This window comes from Cimex lectularius, unplaced genomic scaffold (assembly GCF_000648675.2).
Source record: "Cimex lectularius strain Harlan isolate CLEC.00 unplaced genomic scaffold, Clec_2.1 scaffold30, whole genome shotgun sequence".
NCBI classification, from domain to species: Eukaryota; Metazoa; Arthropoda; class Insecta; order Hemiptera; family Cimicidae; genus Cimex; species Cimex lectularius.
Window position 1 is genome coordinate 1,300,142 of NW_019392730.1, and position 21,233 is coordinate 1,321,374.

At 37.6% G+C, this 21,233-nt stretch overlaps 1 protein-coding gene and 1 long non-coding RNA gene across 4 annotated transcripts in view; one reads left to right on the plus strand and one right to left on the minus strand.

Annotated features, from left to right (window-relative positions):
• LOC112126875 overlaps positions 1–14,162 on the plus strand; it is a 28,358-nt gene extending 14,196 nt beyond the window's left edge. Inside the window, exon 3 of the long non-coding RNA XR_002910276.1 lies at positions 13,868–14,162. This is a non-coding gene — a long non-coding RNA (uncharacterized LOC112126875). The remainder of the gene's footprint in view (positions 1–13,867) is intronic.
• The window catches only part of LOC106662463 (integrin alpha-PS2), a 198,029-nt gene that overhangs the window by 150,993 nt on the left and 25,803 nt on the right, over positions 1–21,233 (minus strand). The gene's annotated exons all lie outside the window — the stretch shown is intronic.

The window sequence follows — 21,233 nt, forward strand, 5'->3', positions numbered from 1 at the left end:
ATCTAACTTTACAGTGTCGAACATTCAAATATTTTTAATATGCATTACTTAGAAAGAAAATAATTAATCAACGCTTTTGCTCGAAATCTTCAATAAAGTCCTCATTGCGACAAAAAAATTCCCGTCTCCTGGAAATCCTCTGACTCAGCTAACGTCAGTCGTCCAGGACGTCCTCCGGAACGGAAAGGAGAGGCAGTCCGAGGAGCCATAAACCGTCAGATGGAAGAAGCTCCCGCTTATAGATTCATGCTGGCAGTCCCGTCCAACCCGCCCGCGACATACATACCAATTGCCGTCCGCTAACAATCCGTCCGTCATGTTTACTAATTCGGTACAAATCCGACAACGTCGGCCGTCGAATTGTCCACTTTGCCCCTAATCTTACAGGATGATTTTGCTCTTTCGACTTAAAAACAGGGCTTGAATAGGCCTTGCTTGGGGTGAAAATGAAACGAAAAGCGCCGCTAATTCATTGACAATTTTCTAAGCAGTACAATAATCTACGAAACTCCAGACATTATTACAAAGTTAGCGTTTTAACAAAGAAACATTCTACATCAAATTAAAACATGTTTTACATAGTCTGCTCGTTAAACTGCTTTACTATTTGTAAACACCTTTCTCATGAATTATTTATTCAATACGAGTAAGCACGAAAATGTGTTTTTCCTTCATATAAAGTCAAATAAATAAGGATCGCCGATAAGCGTAATAATAATGAAAAACTGATCCTGTTTAACCGCCTAGTTCAAAAACCCCAACACCTCAATTAACTTCAGGGCGGTGTGTGGTTAAGGATAGGGCCTAACAATGTTTGCTGATTGAAATCAAGGGACGTGACTGATGGAAAGGAGGTGGGAAAGAAGTTGGCCCTTGACCCCCAGCTCTTTTCATATCGAAGCCTTTTATTTTCCGACAAAGACAAAATTGTACCTACGAAATTATTAAATATTGTATAATTGACGTTCGGTGTCGTAGGAACTTGTAAGCGGGCCCTTGGCCCAAATCCTCCACAACGATGGTGGGTCAAGGTTTAAATAGGATTCATGAGGAAGGGTGTGGCTTCCCCAAAATGGATTTGTACCTAGTACATAGTATCTACAAAAAATTGTACTAATTGTATACTTTAAACGGATTTAAAAAATTGGATTTAAGAAACGAAATATACAAAAGTCGAATTGAAACGATTTTTCAACAGATTAAGCTGCATTTATATGCGTTTGGACTAGTTTCAGAAACTGTACACAAATGAGAGAGAGTGAGTGAGTGAGTTCTAGAGAGAGAGAGAGAGAGAGTGAGAGAGAGAAAGTGAGTGAGTGAATAAGTGAGAGTTGGAGAGAGATAGTGTGGGAGAGAGATGGATAGATAGAGAGAAAGAAAGAGAGAGAGAGAGAGAGAAAGTGAGTGAGTGAATAAGTGAGAGTTGGGGAGAGATAGTGTGGGAGAGAGATGGATAGATAGAGAGAAAGAAAGAGAGAGAGATGGATAGATAGATAGATAGTGAGAGAGGGAGAGAGAGAGAGAGAGAAAGAAAGAGAGAGAGATGTATAGATAGAGAGAAAGAAAGAGAGAGAGAGAGAGATGGATAGATAGATAGAGAGAGAGAGAGATGGATAGAGAATTATGAAGAAAGTGATACATAATGAAGAGAGAAAGAGAGTGAGTGAGAGAGAGAAGAGAGAGAGTGAGAGAGAGGGATGGAAGGAGGGAGGGAGAGAGAGAGAGAGAGAGAGAGAGAGAGAGAGTGACAGTGAAAGGAAAAGGGATACAAAAAAAGAAAAAGAGATAGAAAGTGAATACGTAAAAATGAATTATTGTCCCTGCGAAATAAAATAAAAAAATGAAGGAAGAAAATCTATTTATTTTTTCTCTTTCTCTTTTATGCTCTTTCATTTTTCTCTGTTACTTCTTTAATTATTTTTTTTAAATGTTTATATTTACTTGCAGACTCACTGCATTTCTCTATTTTTATCAATTAGTTTACCTATTGTTATCAATTCATCAATTCAGATTTTTACGACAAATCATCTTTTTTTCTTTTGGGAATCAAATATTTTGTTAAAACCCATAACAATAACAAAAAATGAACAGAAGAAAACGTCTAATTATGAACATTTATATTATCATTACATAGTTATAAAAATTAACAGTTTCAATGGTGTAAAATAACAAAGAACTGTACTAAAACATAAAAGAGCAATAATAAAATAGTACGCTTATTCAGTAATTTGAGTTCAATTAATGCAAAGATTGTTTATGAATATCATATCAACACGATACAAGCCAGGTAAATTAATTCTTCCAACCTGGCACAGAACGTTTTCCTACAATATATTGCATTACAACGACAACAAACATTCTAATGATTTCGTCAAGCGTTAAAAAAATAACAATGGATTTAATATTAGTTTAGTGTTGACGTTTGTTTATTTAGAAAAACAAACAGGTGCGGTTTAACAAGAATCAGGGATCTGTCTTCAGCTTGGAACAAAGCTAAAAAGAATAGATGACAGAAGTATGACATTGATCAGCCTGTACTGTCTCATGGATGTTAAACGGAAATAACTCTGCTCGTCAGTGCGCTTTTAGATTTGAGTATTACCGGTCCGCATAATCTCGCCTTGTATGTCAACTTTAGTTAGGACCTGTATTCCTTGTTTACAGATGGTGATAGAGAAATTTGTCTTGAAACCTTTTGTAAGAAAGAAAAGTTTACTGTTGAAAATATGTTATTTGTATATTTTTGGTATTTCTATCATGTAAGGATCCGAAAAACGAAAAATAATTATTAGTAAGATAAAGGAAAAATCACAGATATGGCCTTACAATATAAATGAAACGATTTTTCCATTGGAACACGCGATTATTTAAAAATTTATCCTTAGGAATATTCAGTTGTTTTCTGTTGGTACGTATGAAGAATTTTGCATTTCATCCCGAATAAAATCATGTTCATGAATGATTTCAATCGGCCCGGGTTCGCGGTACTTGACACAACGGCCCCTCTGTCTGTAAAATCTCATCAACCGTCTCTTCTATTTGTGTCATCCAGCCGTCGAGGAAGTCGCCCCGCCTGCTTTCTTCCAAAAGCCACAGGCTAGGTCGTTCCAAAATCAAAAGAGAAAAAAGGAAAAACTGGGCATCTAGAACGTCGATTATACCGGTTTGTAGTTAAATCATGCTTAAAAGTAAATTCTATGCCAACTTCAAGTTTATTACACCTGGTTTTAATTAACTAATTTCCTTGTATATTTTGTTCCATTTATTGTTGTTTGTTTATAATTATTAAATTCATTGGTTTTCGTGGTCCGATTGAACAAATAACATCTTTCAGTTAATTAACCTTTATGTGAGGTATTGTTTGAGATAAAAAGTCAGTGTCTCGAGCGGGATTCGAACCCATGACCTTCGGCTAAATACGCCGCTGCTCTACCACTTGAGCTATCGTCACGTCGATCAACTCGGACACCAACTTCCCATCTCAACCCCACCTTTCGAATTTTCCCTCCTTTTTGCCATTTTTCAAATGTCGTGTAATCGGATTGAATTCTCGACGACAAATGAAATGGCCACGGAGAGCCTTAGTGAAGATATACTACATTTAATACTAAATTTATTATATTTCGTGGTCCGATTGACCAAATAAGATCTTCAATTAATTAATCTTTATGTAAGGTATTGGTTGAGATAAAAAAGTCAGTGTCTCGAGCGGGATTGGAACCCACGACCTTCGGCTAAATACGCCGCTGCTCTACCACTTGAGCTATCGTGACTTCGATCCACTCGGACAGCAACTTCCGACAACAACGGAGAACGAATCCCGCTCGTGACACTGATTTAGTTTTATTTAGTTTAAAAGTAAAAAGGGCTTGAAGAAATGAGGACGAAGGTAACCAAAGCAGGATAATTTCGCCAAAACATATTTAACAAGATATTTTTAAACTGATAATCAAAAATCTCGACCTGTTTACGTTTATCATTTTTTTATTTTATCGCTTCGTTCTGGAGCTGTTGAAATTTTCCTTGAGAAATCGAAGCATGAAAACTTAATATTTCCCTGGGCAAGTATATTCTTAAAGCATTCATAATAGTTCTTTTTGTTTTCTATATTTTCTGTAATAAGTGGGCTAAATGTAAAACTGTAAATTATTAAATTCATTGGTTTTCGTGGTCCGATTGAACAAATAACATCTTTCAGTTAATTAACCTTTATGTGAGGTATTGTTTGAGATAAAAAGTCAGTGTCACGAACGGGATTCGAACCCACGACCTTCGGCTAAATACTTCGCTGCTCTACCACCTGAGCTATCGTGACTTCGATCCACTCGGACACCAACTTCCCATCTCAAACCCCCTTTCGTATTTTACCTCCTTTTTGCCATTTTTCATTCGGTATTCGGTCAATCGGACCACGAACTCTATTGAATATAATATAGTTTTTTATGTTATCGTAAAAGTTACCATAAACATAATCTTTACATCAAAGTAATATTAAGTCAAAAATATATATTTTCATTTCCTTATATTCTCTGCTCAAAATTGAACAAAAATTAAGAAATTGTCCTTTCATGGATGACCAAATAAGATCTTCAATTAATTAATTTTTATGTAAGGAATTGGTTGAGATAAAAAAGTCAGTGTCACGAGTGGAATTCGAACCCATGACCTTCGGCTAAATACGCCGCTGCTCTACCACTTGAGCTATCGTGACTTCGACCCACTCGAACACCAACTTCCGACAGCAACAGTCAACGATTCCGCTCGTGATACTGACTTTTTTATTTCAACCAATACCTTACATAAAGATTAATTAATTGAAAGAGTTTACAATTTTTTTAAATTTATGTTAATCCTTTTGTCTGTCGACTCTGTCTTCTGGAAGGTCGTTGTATATGGTCGATTTACGATATGTTCATGTGAAAGATGAAAAATTTATTGGTAAATATTTTTATAAACTATGTCTTTTAAAACGGATCGATAGATTTTTTTTATCTGGCTTTATTGTGAATCTTCGAGAGCCCTTGTCCGACCCATTGTCTTTCTTTACAAAGCCAGTAGTACTTAAAGGCCAAGTGCCCTCGCCCTTATGGGCCGTCGGATAAAACGGAATTCTCTTTTCGATCGTAAAATCTTTCGCGATGGTTTGTTTATAGCGGTTTCCACGGGCCTTTGTATCGGCTCTCATTAAGTGCGTTTTGTGCGGTCTCTACCGTCCCCGTTTACCGGCACTTCTAAAAATAAAATATCACAAATGAAAAATCACGCCGTTAAAATTATATTTACGACGTTGTATTATCATACACCCTTTAACCCTAGGCTTAACGACACATGGATGCTGGGTGTTTGGGGGGGGGGTGTAGTTATATCTTCATGGGTCAAAAAATAACCTTGATCCTCGTCCGGAAATATTGAGTCAAGTTCAACGGCCAAAGAAAACAAATATCAATCATTTATTTGTAAAATTAGAAAGTGATAACCCTATTCCTTAACAGCTGACACCGTTCCCAGGAAAACGCATTAGACGGAAATCAAATAAGTTTATTTAAAAAAAAAATTATTTCATAAAGCAACAGTCTGCATGAAGCGGATACATTACAAAGATATATGTTTGATATAACATGACAGTAAATAGAGTGTAGAAGCTATCCAGTAATAGCACAGTCCAGTTACCCCTGGTCACAGTCTCATCTAATGTCGAGGATTAAAGGTGTTATACGTAAAGGTAAGAACGGGATTTGAGATAAGTACGGTTGGTTTGTAGCTGGATTAGAAACATCTTTTATTAAAGGAGCATTTAGGTGCAGTTGGAAACAGGACGCAGCGTTGACAATTGATTTAAGGATTCGTGATTGTATGGTCTGAGTTCAGTGAGGACACAATATTTTAGTTGAACTCCATACTTCTCTTCTGTATGTCTATATTGTCTCCAGTATTGAGTTGTACATGAGTGTTTTGTTATCATAGGAGGGTTAAAGTAGGTTGTCTAGTAGTCTTTTAAAAAATCGGAAGTCAGTTCTTCCTTTTAAATCCATGGGGATTCGAGGTTAATAGTCTAGATGCCCCTAGGCAGAGGATGACGCTTTAGTTAGGAAGGGGTGTGAAGTTATACCAGACCTAGCTGCGACAGAGGATGCCAATTGTTCAAGTGAATATAGGTGGAGGGTTCGGTACGTTGGGATATGGTGTCGAGATGGGAATGTGTGGCTTTATACAAAAATGTCTTTTCTATACCGACTTCTTTCCCCACTCCTTCAAAATCCAACGTATAAAACATAAAACAGCAAAATCTCACTGGCACTCTCAACACGACACGCAAAAATGGCACAATTACACAGAAAACAAACACTTCGAATGAGTAGAAATACTTTGATTGAAAATAAAAAATATATTTTGCATTGTATAAATTCTCTTTCTTCCACATCCTACATGTATATGTTAAATTTAAACAATATTTGTAAATCCCAGGCCGTGAAGATGATCTCAATAAAGATCGAAACGTTGGTATAAAGAAAATGTTTTTCTGAAACCTACATACACCAGACCGCATCTCACAATTTCTGAATAAGTATATACTGAATATAGTAACGGATCAAAGACGTTGCCTTGAGAGACGCCTACGTCCGACTTGTACAAACCAGAGTTGAAGTATTCGACCTCTAAAATACCTGTTGGCTAAGTAGGACTTCGAAGGACCCCTTGTGATTATGGTTATGATTATAGTCTGGATGATGACCATCGTAACATAGACTGCTACACAGATGGTTCACTTATCAAAGGTAGAGGGAGAGGTGCAGGAATCTACATACCAAAATTACGAATCAGCATCTCCTCCCCTCTTGGCAATAACACCTCCGTTTTTCAGGCGGAAATCTGGGCCATCAATGTGTTGTAGAGCACTTATGGAAAACAAAATTATGGGAAAAGATATTAAAATCTTTCAATCAGGCTAGTCTTAGGGCATTACAAAAAGATTTGTCAACCTCACGACTGGTGGAGGAAACTATAGATCTTATCAATAGGATCTCTTTCAGGTTTGAGAACATGGTNCAAGTAGGACTTAAATATGAGGAAGGGGTAGAGGGTACCCTTGAATTTCTAGAGCGACCCGGGTGCCATACTGTTCGAAAGCCGTTCGGCATCTAGGAAGCATTTTGTTCGAGGATGTCCACAAAGCAATGGCAACGTTGAACAGTGGAATGCTCTAATCATAGATTTATATTCCATTTTATGTATATTGAGAATATATTACATACAGCATTTATTAGCGTGAATGCGTAGTGTCAAACGGCTAATGAAATATTGAGTATCCTACTAATCCCTCGATTTGATTAGTAAGTAAATAGGCAAATAAACGAACTGGTCAAATCCGGCATGTAGTGAAGGGTTGCTCTATATATCCCATTTAATTAAAAAATGTCATTCCTAGGCTCCATATCGAGACCGTATAGGATTATATGAGAATTGTGCTTAGGCACGGCAGCAAGCATCTGACTCCCCTATTCCGATTTTCGAATCATAGATTTGTTCTCTCTTTGATGTACATTGAGAATGAATGTATTTACTAGGGTGAATGCGTAGTGTCAAAGAGCTAATAAAATATTGAGTACCCCCACTGACCCCTCGATTAGATTAGGTAAGTAAATAGTCGAATAAACCTACCGGTCGAATCCTGCGTATTTGTCCTGCATACCGATGTCAGGCATGCAGCATTGCTCTAAGGTCCCATTTAATCAAAGAATGCCATTCCATGGCGCCAGATCGAGAGCGTATATGGATTTATGAAAATTCTGCTTGAGCAAGTATTTGAGTCCCCTGGTCCGATTTTTGGAAGAAATGTTCATTTTTGGGTATAATAGGAAGGATGAATCGACCGTCAGGATATCACTAGTGAGTTAGAGATCAGGGATGCGGTCATGAAAGCAATACAGGTTGAAAGCTTGGCGTAAGCTACGGAACTTACTTGTTTTGATGACCGTATCCCTGATCTCTAACTTACTGGTGATTTTTGTGTATATTAATATTGAATGTATGTATTAGCGTGAATGTGCTTGGGAAGAGGGCTTATTGTGTAATAATGAGTATCCATTCTCAATAGCCTAGTTATATATGTGTACAGGAAGATTAACGAATATCAAATAATTTACCTCCCTATGTATGTGGTCTCAAAAGAGGTGAGTGGATCAAGGTTACAAAAACAGCATGTGTGTGGGCTGAAATGATCTAGTTGTCCATATCACCGGAACCTGACTTTGTTTGTTTAGACGGACAATATGAGCAATAGTATTGCAGTAATTGTACTATACTGTAGCAGTGTAAATGTTTTGGTGGCTAATAATAAATATAGACATAGATTACATGATTAAATCCCATTCAACAGACATTATCGTGATCGAACATGATACTTCCTCTTTGAAGAGTTAATAATTTATCTGTTAATATCACAAAGGCCATATCTTGTTCGGCATTTTCTCAGAAACAAGTTCTATTCTATATATTAATTTTTCAATTTATTCTATGCAGATAAAATTGTGATAAGATTATGATTGTTCTACTGGTCGTTTTGATGGTGTTCGTATCTGTATGATGGACTGTTTGAATCATTTGTGATAATTCCTTTTTCTTGGCTGTTGCTAGGCGTTGTTTTGATTTGGTGAAACCTTGCTCTTTCATCTTCGAGTTGGCAGGGACGGGAGGTTTTTGTAAATCTAGGAAATCGGCGTAGGCAGAGGACGTCGTACTCCCGTGGGCAGCGGCTAAACACTTCCTTTGGCTCGGCTCCAGCGCCACTCCTGAAATCCAGGTCATTTCACGAACGACACCTGCCAACTCGTAAGACCGAGATTTCCCGAAAAATAATTTCAGATATGACTCAAACCCGTTTCCGGCCGGGTATTGAGCCAAATGGATAATGATGATAATGGATAATGAGATTCGCAATGTTGTCTGTGTGGTTAGAGGGCCTTGATTGGATTTTAAATTGGAAAGTGCAACGAGCACCACGAAAGGTTCATGACATGCCTTGTACTTTTGTTTACCCGTGTAAACTCATCCTGTGCGAGGAAAAATATGCAATCCTACATTTAGACCAGTGGATAAACACGCATGGAGGTGGCGACATGCCGAAACGATTCTACCTAAACATAAAGCGGAACGGGCGGATTATCAAGGACAATCTGCCGATAAAGATACACTAGTTTTTCTTAAAAAGAAAAACAGCAACAAAGATTTATTCTTTTTTTTTGTTATTAGTATTTATACGAGGGCTTTATAATGATTTATATTTTAGCCATCATGAAGCTGGCAGCATAAGATTATATCATAATAAGGGTAACGTAATCATTCTATCGTGTTAAATGTGTTAGTTTCAATAATATTATTTTGTATATACAATTGTATTGTCTCCCTCTTTATCTATCACTGACCCCACGGTCTCTTACTCTCTCTCTTTCTCTCCCTCTCACTCCCTCTTTCTTTCTTTCTTTCTCTCTCTCTCACTCCCTCCTTCTCTCACTCACTCTCTCTCTCTCACTCCCTCCTTCTCTGTCTGTCTGTCTGTCTGTCTGTCTGTCTCTCTCTCTCTCTCTCTCTCTCTCTCTCTCTCTCCCTCCCCCTCCCTAATTCACTCACTCTCCCTGTATATATTATATTTTTCCCCTTTCAATCACTCCTTCTCTCTCACTCTTTAACTATTTATCTATCCATCTATCTCTGTTTATCTCTCTCTTCTTCTTAGTCACTCTCATTCTTTATTTCTCTCTCGCTCCCTCCATCTCTCACCCACTCACTTTCTCTCTATCTCACTCTCTCTCTCTTTCTCTCCCTTTCACCACTCTCCTTCTCTCTCACTTTCTAACTATTTATCTGCCCATCTCTCTCTTTCTTTCTCTTCTTCTCATTCACTCTTACTCTATATTTATCTATCACTCTCTTATTCTCCCTCTTTCATTTTCTCTCTCTCTCTCTCTCACTCCCGGCTTCTCTCACCCACTCACTCTCTTTCTCTTCTTCTTAGTCACTCTCATTCTTTATTTCTCTCTCACTCCCTCCATCTCTCACTCACTCACTTTCTCTCTATCTCTCTCTCTCTCTCTTCTTCTCATTCACTTTTACTCTATATTTATCTCTCCCTTTCTCTCAATACTTCTCTCGCCCACTCTCTCTATCTATCACTCTCTTCTTCTCATTCACTCACTCTCCCTCTTTCATTCTCTCTCTATCACTCCCTCCTTCTGTCACCCACTCTATCTCTCTAAGTCACTCTTCCTGTATTCTCTTTCTCTCCCTTACACTCACTACTTCTCTCACTGTCTGACTATTTATCTATCCATCTGTCTCTTTTTCTATCCTTCCTCTCACTCACTCACTCTCCATCCCTTTTTCTTTCTCTCTCTATTTCCATCTCTATCGCTCCATTCATTATCACTCTGTTTATGGATCGATTTATTTCACACACACATACATTTTTTTTCAACCGATGTATTTATTTCATTCGTCTCCCCTCTATCTCTCTCCCTTTCGTATCTTTCACTCTCTCTTATGCCTTCACTCTTATTTAATTTTCATTATGTCAGTTGCCTCACTTGCCAATTGGACGTGAGCTGTCAATTTTAATGTAAAACAGCGCGTCAAATCACATTATGCTCGGTTTCAAGTTGGTTATGGCTTTTGAGATTAAATTTGTAATATGGTAGACTGCAAACATCATCCTTATCAATCATTGTTTGTGGCATGTTTAATTTGACAAATCGCCCCGAGTGGCTCTCAGAGCTTGTAAATTTGTCATTTTCGCTCGTATCAATATTAATAAACACGAGCCCCACGCCGGGTTATAAAAAAAGACCGGATCCCCGCGGGACGTATCCGATGAAGACGCCCCCAGGGGGGCCGAAAGCCCCATTTCCCGATCGTATAAGATTTCGTAACTAGGATGCAGAGATTTCTAACAAACCGTTGAATAATTCGGTTCGACAGTTTTGCAATTTTCAATTAGATTTCATGCTAATAATTCATTTGACTTATATTGTCATGCAAATGAAGAAAATGAAAGAAACGAGTTCTAAAACATTTACATAATGGGCCACTCTGTGTCACCGAAAAATCCAAACACGCTGTTTACGTAAAATTCATTGTCCCTGGTACTAAAAACCTGAGTAGTTGCCGTTGGATTGTCATACAAATCGGCCTCGGGTTCATTGTTGACCGGCCAGCTAAGAGAAGGCTTTTATGAGGCAATCAAGAGACCGCATTGGGCTATTAGAGCTCGCCAAGTTTGGAACCCTACACCTAGAAGTCATAAGTCGCCCGGATAAACTTAATTCAACAAATCTAATCTTTATCGGTTCCTGAAAAATAATCCGTCCGGTGGAAGATCGTTAAAGCGATCTTTACGACAAACAACGTATAAAAACTATGAACAGAAATGTTTCTGGGTTGTTGGAAAAAATCGTTAAATAAAACAAGCGGTTTAAAATCCGCATTCCGAAAACACGATACATGATTTTGGACGGTGGAACTAAAAACCAAAAACTAAAAAAAAGTTCTCATTTAAAAATAATTTAAGCTGAGTAAAAAGGTAATAAAAAATCTGTCGGTACTACAAGTTGGGTGTCGCGGATTTTTTTTTTAATAGATTGTGTGCGGATTCGAACCCAGAACCTCTAGGGTGGCAATTAAGATGGCCACCGAGTGCCATGCTAACGTGGGTTTGCAAATTTGTCGATTATTGGGGAATTTTTTTTTATTAAAAAAAATCCCCCAATAATTTTTTTTTATGGATTGTGTGCGGATTCGAACCCAGAACCTCTAAGGTGGCAATTAAGATGGCTACCGAGTGCCATGGTAACGTGGGTTTGCAAATTTGTCGATTATTGGGGGATATATCCAGCTAAAATAAATCTTGAGCTTAAGTTTGTTAAAGGTGAGAGTTTTTACCTAAATAGATAAAATGTCGGGGTTTAAAGAAAAAAATTAGATTGAAATAAAGAGCGAGAGAGCGTGAGGTATAAAAGATAAAGTAGTGAGCAAAGCAGGGTGAGATAGAGATAAAAATATAAAATATAGAAAGTGATACGGACATAGGCTAAAGGACAGTGAGTGACGCAGATAGATACAAATAAAGAGAGAGGGAGAAACGAGGAGAAAAACAATGAGACATATCACTTAGAAGAGAATGGTAAGAAAGAGGTAGATAGAAAGAAAGGGAGCGAGATAGGGAGAAAAGAGAGTGAGAGACAGACATAGAGACGGAAGAGAAAGAGAGACAGAATGAAAGAGACCGTTATGAAGTTGGTAGATGGGTAATTTTAAGCATCCATGATGAGAGTAAATGAATATTTGAAACGTTCAGTACTCAATAATTACCCCCCCCCAAATATATGAGGAAGAAATAAATATTACGTGAATGAGAAATAGAGAAAGTGATAGAGAGAGAAAAGTTAGATGCAGAAAGAGTAAGATATAAAGAGGTAGGCAGAAGAGAAGAGAAATATATATATATATGAGAGTGAGTCAGAGAGAGAGAGAGAGTGAGAGAGAAAGAGAGAGTGAGAGAGAGAGAGAGCATTTAAAGGTCAACTTTTCAACTTTCTGCCAATGGATGTCACGATGTTACATAAAGTTTTTAGGAAAAGAAAAAATGCTTCGAAAACAGTCATAACTGCCAATACTGTGCAATAGGTTTGTGGCCGGCCGGACCCATTTTTTCCAGGTGTCCAAATAAGAAAAATACATTGATTACATGTAGCTAGAATGCTTATCCAGGATAAAATATCGTCCGTCCCTTGTCACCCACCCCAGCACGTTTGCTTTTGTCAGCCTGTTTCCCCCATTTTGCCTAATTCGGCCTAAAAGGTTTATATTTAAGGATTGCATGCTGGCCGGAATTCCCTGAGGAAAAAACCAATTCGGGAATTAGGCAAAACGTTTTAATTACGGATTTTTGTATATCTTTGTATTAGATTCGTTAAAATAAAATTTGTACTGGCTGATTGGGTAATAACCAAAATCTCAAAGTACATTTGTACATTCAAATTTTTTTAAAATAAAGTAAGCATAAACTGTGTTTGTTTATTATATGTACTGAAGTTTACAAAAATAATTTTAAATTGTTTTATGGAGCAATATTGACTTTGTAAACATTATCTCCTCCTACATTAAGATGGCGCAAGCACGGTTCTGGGGCCTTTCTTGACCTAAGCCATGCTTATTGTTTAGCACCCGGGCTTGTTCACGCTCAAGGGCATCTTTCTCTCGACCTTCTATCTCATATTGCACAGTATGTACGTTTTGGAGGCAATTCCCTCTCTGCATATTTCCATATCCATGCTGGTGTCCGTCAAGGTAGTGTTCTGGCCCCCACACTTTACTATGTTTACACAGCTGACATATCAGCCAACCCTCTCATTTGCAAAGAATAAAACTCCAATCCTGCCGTTTCCACTCGAATTTTCCAACACCTCTCACTACTAGATCTAGGTGTAAAAAGAAATAATAAAATTTAACACAGACAAACCCACATTGTACCGTCACAAAAGATCCTCCAGTCTACTAAATATTATTCTCCTCACAACTGCAGTACCTCGGAGTGTACATCGTCAAACACATGACCTGAATCCTCATATGTAACGTCAAGAAGTGCAGAATTTATGCACGACTTTTTGCCAACCTTCTGATTTACCTCTCAAAAATAAAAGGCTGCTTACAATACTACAGTCAAGTCGAGGTGGACTTACGGAATGAAAGCGTCGGGTTGAGCACTTTTCAACATCCGCCGCGTACGAACTGCCCGATCCTTAATCCTACGAAAAATCCTTGATGCTTCATTTTATGTATAATTACACATACATACTAAAATATTCCTTTCTTTCAGGACACCCAAAACTAGCATCACGACGAACCCTCCTCGCCGACTGAAGAGACGATGGTCGCCAGGTCTCCTATGCAGTGACGGTGAAAGTGATAATGACTCAAGTATTAATTAACAGGCAACATTTACCTTCATTGGAGTACTAAAAATGGATATTTTCTCCACTCTTGTTTTTAATTTTGTATACATTTCCTACCTCATTGTTACATGTTACCGAATTGAAGTTACTTGTATGTACTGCAAATTGGAAAAAAATGGATTATGTAGAAGAAAATGAATATATCGGGTTGGTGAAAATGTAACGCAGGTTTTGAAAATTGGTTTTACTTTTGCAGGTGCTTGTCATATAAACACAGCTAAATCCCACAATCTCAAATTGATTTTTGACTTTTAACTGTTATCTTTTATACAAAAAAATTGATTTTATATTGAATTTTATAAGCGTCAGTACATGCAAAATCAAATATTTCCAAACAAGATTTTCGTCAAATTTATTTTGTATTAAACTGGGGGGAAGTGCGGCCCAAACCGCGCGTAACATCAACACAGTTTCGTGGGGAGGGAAGCAGTAGCGAATGCATGCCATCTGGAGCAAATTGGTAAAGTAAAGAAGCTCGACAAGTTGGGAAACGTACTATCTAACCTAAGTCCAAAGAAATCGACGCTTTGAAATTTGTCTCTCCTGTTGCGCAACCAAAATGGTCCATTTCTCGAATCATCACTTGCGATAACAGGAGTCGTACAGGTAGTGGTTGGACAAGGGTACAGAGCCAAAACACGTCTCGAAACCAAATCTGCGGGTAAAAAAGATTATGTTTTGTCCAACGTTGGTAAACTGTAACGGGCTGATTCTTCACGATAAGGCCACATGTCGCCATGTCAACCCTGCGGAAACTTAAGGACTTAAGAATATGAAACCTTACCACATCCTCCACACTCACCCGCTCTCTCGCCTACAGACTTTCTCTTTTATTAGGTATTTTGATCACTTCTGGAGGGATAAAATTTTTAGAGAACGAGGTGAAGCCGAAAACGCCTTCCAGGACTTTATTGTAAGTCGAAATAAAGGTTTTTATGTAAGCGGAATAAAAGCACTTATTACACTTTGTCGAAGATTTTGATAAAACATATTTCAAATAATTTTTTTTTTATCTTATAAAAATTAAAAACAATTTTTACTGCCTTTTCAAAATCTGCATTATTTTTGTACCAGCCCAATATTAATCTTTATTTGAACAGTTATTCATATATAGTTTATTTTATTAAACCTCACTGACTAATTAAAGTATGATTTGATAAATTATGTAATTAATTTTTTTTTTTAATGAAAACGATCAAATATATCTGTGTTTTTAGTGGCAAATAAAGATTTTATTGTTTACTTCTTGTTACATTTTCTATGACATTGTCAATGTCAATTGTAATTAATTTGCCATGTGCCTAACAGTCTAAATTTATCGCATTAATTATACCGGATCTATGACATCTGGAGCGTCCTCTAAAAAAGTAGCCTGTGTGCTATAATAAGAAGTTATTAATAATTCAAAAAGCTCAGGATTCGTAATAAATAGCCCTCGGCCGGATGCGCGGTTTTGATTTGCGAAAATACTTGACCATAGCTCAGAACCTAATTTGTATAATAAAATTATCACAACGCCCGTTTAAAAATTAAATAGAAAAATATCGCTAAGCTGAAAGATCATGTAGTGCCAGATAAACATAAAACCGTTGGAAAACGTCGACCGCTTCCTTTTGCATTATTCAGTCCCCGCCTGTTCGGATAGATATGAGAAAGAGCACTATATCCAGCCTGTTGCAATTCTTGTCCTACCCCATGCAGGGTCGTGTTACATACTCGTATCTCATAATCTGAATCATCGTCCTCCCCGGGCTTCCTTTCTGGCAGGCGATTTGTCCCCTTTCCTTAAAACTTCCATTTTCGAATATGACGACTCTGGAAGATAATTCATCCGGGGTTATATGACGGTATGTCCTGACGTTTATGTCCTCCGTACACGGCAGCCGAGCTCGTCCGTTTTATGACAACACATTGGGTATTTGTTTCTATGAAATTCTCTCACGAAGTTCTCTTTGGGGAAATATTTTCTTTGTGCGTACTAATAGTATATAATAATAAAGCGAAATATTTAAGTCTATAGATTAGCTATTTGGTAGTCCTTTCCTTTTCTGTAACCATTCCTCCACTTCAAACACTCCATTTATTTATATTTCTTTATATTTACATATATTTTTTTTCTATCTCCATTTCTTGAGCTTCCTTCTGTCTCTTGCTCTATGTGCGTGTCTAGATATCAACTATTTACTTTTCTTAATCTATATATTTTTATCTATCTAGGTCATATATCTCTTTCACTCTGTCACTCTCTCTCTCTCTCTCTCTCTCTCTCTCTCTCTCTCTCTCTCTCTCTCTCTCTCTCTTTCTCTCTCTCTCTCTCTCTTTCTCTCTCTCAGTCTTTCTCTCTCCTTCTCCCTCCCTTTGTCCATCTGTACATCTTATGATCTATTCATCTACATTTTTCCCTCTATCTCTCAGTTTATGTCATTATTTTTCCCTCTCGTGCTTTAAGTGTCTAAATTTCATGTATTTTTTCATAATCTATCGATTTCTATTTATCTAGGTCATCTCTTTCTCTCTCCATTCCATTATCCATCTGTAAATCTTATGATCTAATCATGTAAATTTTTACCGTATCTCTCTATGTCACTGTCTTTCTCTCTAATGATCTGTCTAAATTTCATCTATTACTTTTTCATAATTTATCTATTTCTATCTATCTAGGTCTTCTCTCTCTCTTTCTTTTTCTCCTTCTCCCTTCCTTTGTCCATGTGTACATCTTATGATCTATTCTTCTATATTCTTACCCTATCTTTTAGTTTGTCACTGTTTTTCCCTCTCGTACTTTAAGTGTCTAAATTTATAATTATAATTAATTATAAATTAATTATAATTTATAAATTATAATTAATTTTTTATAATTTATTCATTTCTATCTATCTAGGTCCTCTCTCTAACTCACTCTTTCTCTTGTCTCTCTTGCTCTTTTTCCCCCACATTTTTCTCTCTGTCAATCTCTATATCTTTTTATCTACATTTGTTCCAATATCTTTCAGTCTATGTCCCTGTCTTTCTCTCTCCTGCTGTATCTGTCTAAATTTCTTTGATCTTTGCATTAATTTTCTTTCTCACGCTCACTCTTTCCTCTCTTTCTATCTATCTGTATTTCTTTGTCTCTGCTGCTCTATATGTACCTCTAACTCTATCTCTCCCCCGCCTCTCTCTCTTATCTCTCATCTCTAGAAAAGATAACATATCCTGAAATATGTGAAAGAGCATATGTTATCCCAGAGTTAAAAAAACAAATCAATTCCGGAAATTTCTGACTGATCAGCATGTTGCGTAAAGTCTTTGATAAAATTTTATTTAATTACGAAATCGGACTGTCCGAATTTAAGTACGAAAGTAGACGAGATCAAGCTCTAAATTTTTCACAAAGTAATTGTGGAAATGACCCCTCTTGGCTTGCGCTCTAAAACTTACCAATTTTAAAATATAGAAAATAAATAGATGGAAGGCTTCAAAACGCAAATAAACTCCTTAGATAGTTGAAAATAAGATACGTTAGTAAACAGTGATATGGTAGAGCTCTTCATAGAAATGGCTCGTAAATCACTCACACCTGCTAAACCGCCCGCGTGATCCCGGGATTCGAACAATCGAAAACCGTTGTAACGGAGGCGCGGATAAGGAGCCGTCGGTGACACCCCAGTCGTGACCCGATGATCCACGTAGCATCGTGACTCCCATGGGGTACAAACTCTCCTCCTAATTCGATTCTATCCGGCATTCAATTCTAATGGAGCCTATCTGTCCACGGAGTACTTAATCGTTACAACTTACGACAAAAACGCCGACTGAACGTTCGTTAACTAAAGGTCCATACCTGAAACAAACAATTGCGGTTCATTAATATTACAGTCTCAGATTATTTTTGTTGAATATAGAGGTATATAGAAGTTTAGTATATAGAAGGAACACAGACGGAGGTTAAAAAGCTACTGATAGATAAAAAACAGCAAGGATAAATAGGACAGAAACGATTCAGTTACATGTAAATATATGCCGAATATTACAGTTGGATTAGGAAAGGTTAAGGGGGTTTAAATAGTTGGATAGTTCATTGCAGGGGACCGAAACTTCAAGGCGTACGTACGGAGATTTAACCTCACCACTCTTCATGTATGTGCACGTCTAGCAAGCCCATAATATTCAGTCCACTTCATATTTACGTGCGAAGTACTGTACAAGTCCAGATAAAGCATGATTATGTGCCGATGTTTTTCAAAAGATGACCCTTTTTCGTCGGGTTCGAATTCAGCGCCGCTGGATTCCTTGGTATAGGGTTTTGCTTGTGGTTTTTGATTTTTCTCGTCCTACTTGCAAGAACCTCCACCTACATAGACCTTCACAAAAACATGAAATGTGTTCTGCGGTCTCCTCCTCTTCCTGGCAGTATCTGCACATTGTTTCTTCTGTCTGTACTCCTATCCTGTGCAGGTGCTTTCTTAAGTGGCAATGCCCTGTCAGGACCCCCTGTGGGCTCAGGCGAAGTCCGTCCATCAACCCTGGTGCTTGGGGGTAACCGATGATGGAGGCAAATTCCCCTACCTTCCCTGTCCTTCCTTACCTTTTCCTTTTTCCTATCCTTCCCCCCTCTGCTTTGGCAGAGTGTTCCTGTGTTACTGAACCCGCACCCCTCAGGCAACGGGTGCATCAGTAGGGAGTTCGCAAGATCTCCCGGGTGGGCCATCAGTCCCACCTTAAAAATATAACTGTACCACGGGAGTAGAGCATCCAAGCGGCTCTGCTAAATGAGGTTGGACTCGTGGTGGTCGTGGTTTGCAAACAAATTGTACCTTAGCCAACCGGAGCCGGAGATAGAGTGCCTTCTCTATTTCTCCGGGGGTGGTGAAAGGCCCCTAGCCACAAAATTGACTTTTTTAAGGCACCTCTGACACATTTTAAGGCCTTTTCAGGGCACCTCTGAACTTGGCTAGTATTGCACTACCTCGCTAGCCAGGGGATGTGACAAGTCCATGCATGTAAAATCTTCCTGGTGTTCCTTCGGAGTAAATCGACCATATACAACGACCTTCCGAAGACAGAGTCGACAGAAATTGTAAACTCTTTCAATTAGTTAATCTTTATGTAAGGTATTAGCTGAGATAAAAAAGTCAATGGCACGAGCGGGATTCAAACCCACGATTTTCGGCTAAATGCGCAGCTGCTCTACCACTTGAGCTATTGTGACCTCGATCCACTCGGACACCAACTCCCGACAACAACGGTCAACGAATCCCGCTCGCGACACTGACTTAGTTTCATTTAGTTTAAAAGTAAAAACGGCTTGAAGAAATGAGGACGAAGGTAACTAAAGCAGGATAATTTCGCCCAAACATATTTAACAAGACATTTTTAAACTGATAATCAAAAAACTCGACCTTTTCACGTTTATCATTTTTTTAATTTTATCGCTTCGTTCTGGAACTGTTGAAATTTTCCTTGAGAACTCGAAGCACGAAAACTTAATATTTCCCTGCGCAAGTATATTCTTATAGCATTCATAATAGTTCTTTTTGTTTTCTATATTTTCTGTAATAAGTGAGCTAAATCTAAAACTGTAAATTATTAAATTCATTGGATTTCGTGGTCCGATTGAACAAATAACATCTTTCAATTAATTAATCTTTATGTAACGTATTGTTTGAGATAAAAAAGTCAGTGTCAAGAGCGGGATTCGAACCCACGACCTTCGGCTAAATACTCCGCTGCTCTACCATGAGCTATCGTGACCTCGAACCACTCGGACACTCTACCTTCCCATCGCAACCCTACCTTTTGAATTTTCCCTCCCTTTTGTCATTTTTCAGTTTGTAACAAACTTTGGATAAAATTCAGAGGCGTTATGAATTTTTAAATCGGACACCGGAACAGATGAGAAAAAATATACCTCCAAGCAATCATACCAAAAATATATATTTTTTGGTTGCATTAGAAACTCGTATTTATCGGCTTTAAGGTGTTTCTAACACGTTTTCGAATTGTTTCTTTGTTTTGTCAACAAAAATTACTCTTTACTGAAATGATATTTTCGTACGTGCAATTTGTTATATCATTAATATATCTAATTTTCTAGGCTCCTAGAACTATTTTTGACCTATTAGATATATACAAAAATAGTTTTATTTAACTTCCACGTCCGTATCCTCTCCTGTCAGTAAAATGAGGAAAAATTAGTTTTCAAGGCGAAATTATTTAAACAACGCAAATTTTCAATGTAACAACGCATTAATAAATTTCAAATCCGTCTTCTTTGTGCGAGTGGTAATTAATTAAACTTGCTACTTCTCGTTAAATAGTAAATGCCCAGTTCTTAGTGAACAGCTAGGAAATAAAATAATAATCCAGTTGAAACTTGTTTCCAGCAGAGCGTAAATTAACCAGGCTTGGAAAAATCTCAAAGAAAGAAAAACAGTTTATGACTATTGTAATGTCAATTTATTTTCAATTATTATGCCATAATGACTTGAAAAATTTATGACTTTTTAAAGCGTAATTGTTAAACAACGTAGAGTTTATCAGTGGGCTTTACCTAACCTTCTAATTTTCCTGTCAGCGGTTTCCGCTTGGTTTTGCGGTTTGTACAAATAGTTTCATAAAGAAATCCGCTAAGTGATGCTGGCTAAAGCGGTCATCTGCATAAAAAATGTCAAAGGTCTTATTGCTGGTTAAATAACGTCAATGTGTGATCCTCCCACCCTCAAGCGAGAAAAGAAAATATTCTCTCTCAATTGGCAAATTATTATTCAACAGGATGAACATTATTTTCCTGAGAAATGTTCAGTTGTAGTGTGTTATTCAAAGAGCTTATGACTTCTCTCAGACCTACTTGGGGTTTTGGCAGTCCGGGGTCAGACCTCTTATCTCTCACGGAAATGAAGTTAGGCTCCAGGAGTGTCATTTTAGTACCCAACAAATGCAATTTTTTAACCTAGACACACTCGCCTATTTACTTAATCATTCCCACAAGTATGGTTGTGAAGTACCAGATTTTTCCCCTTCACCCTTTACACAAATTATATTACCAAGCTAATTGAGGATCAATGAGGAAGTCACACGGTATTAAAACAATTTTTTAAAGAGATGTTTATCATTAAAAACTTGCAACAGTCATATTTATATTTTTTCAATTAATTAATCTTTATGTAAGGTATTGGTTGAGATAAAAAAGTCAGCGACACGAGCGGGATTCGAACCCACGACCCTCGGCTAAATACTAAATATAGAGCA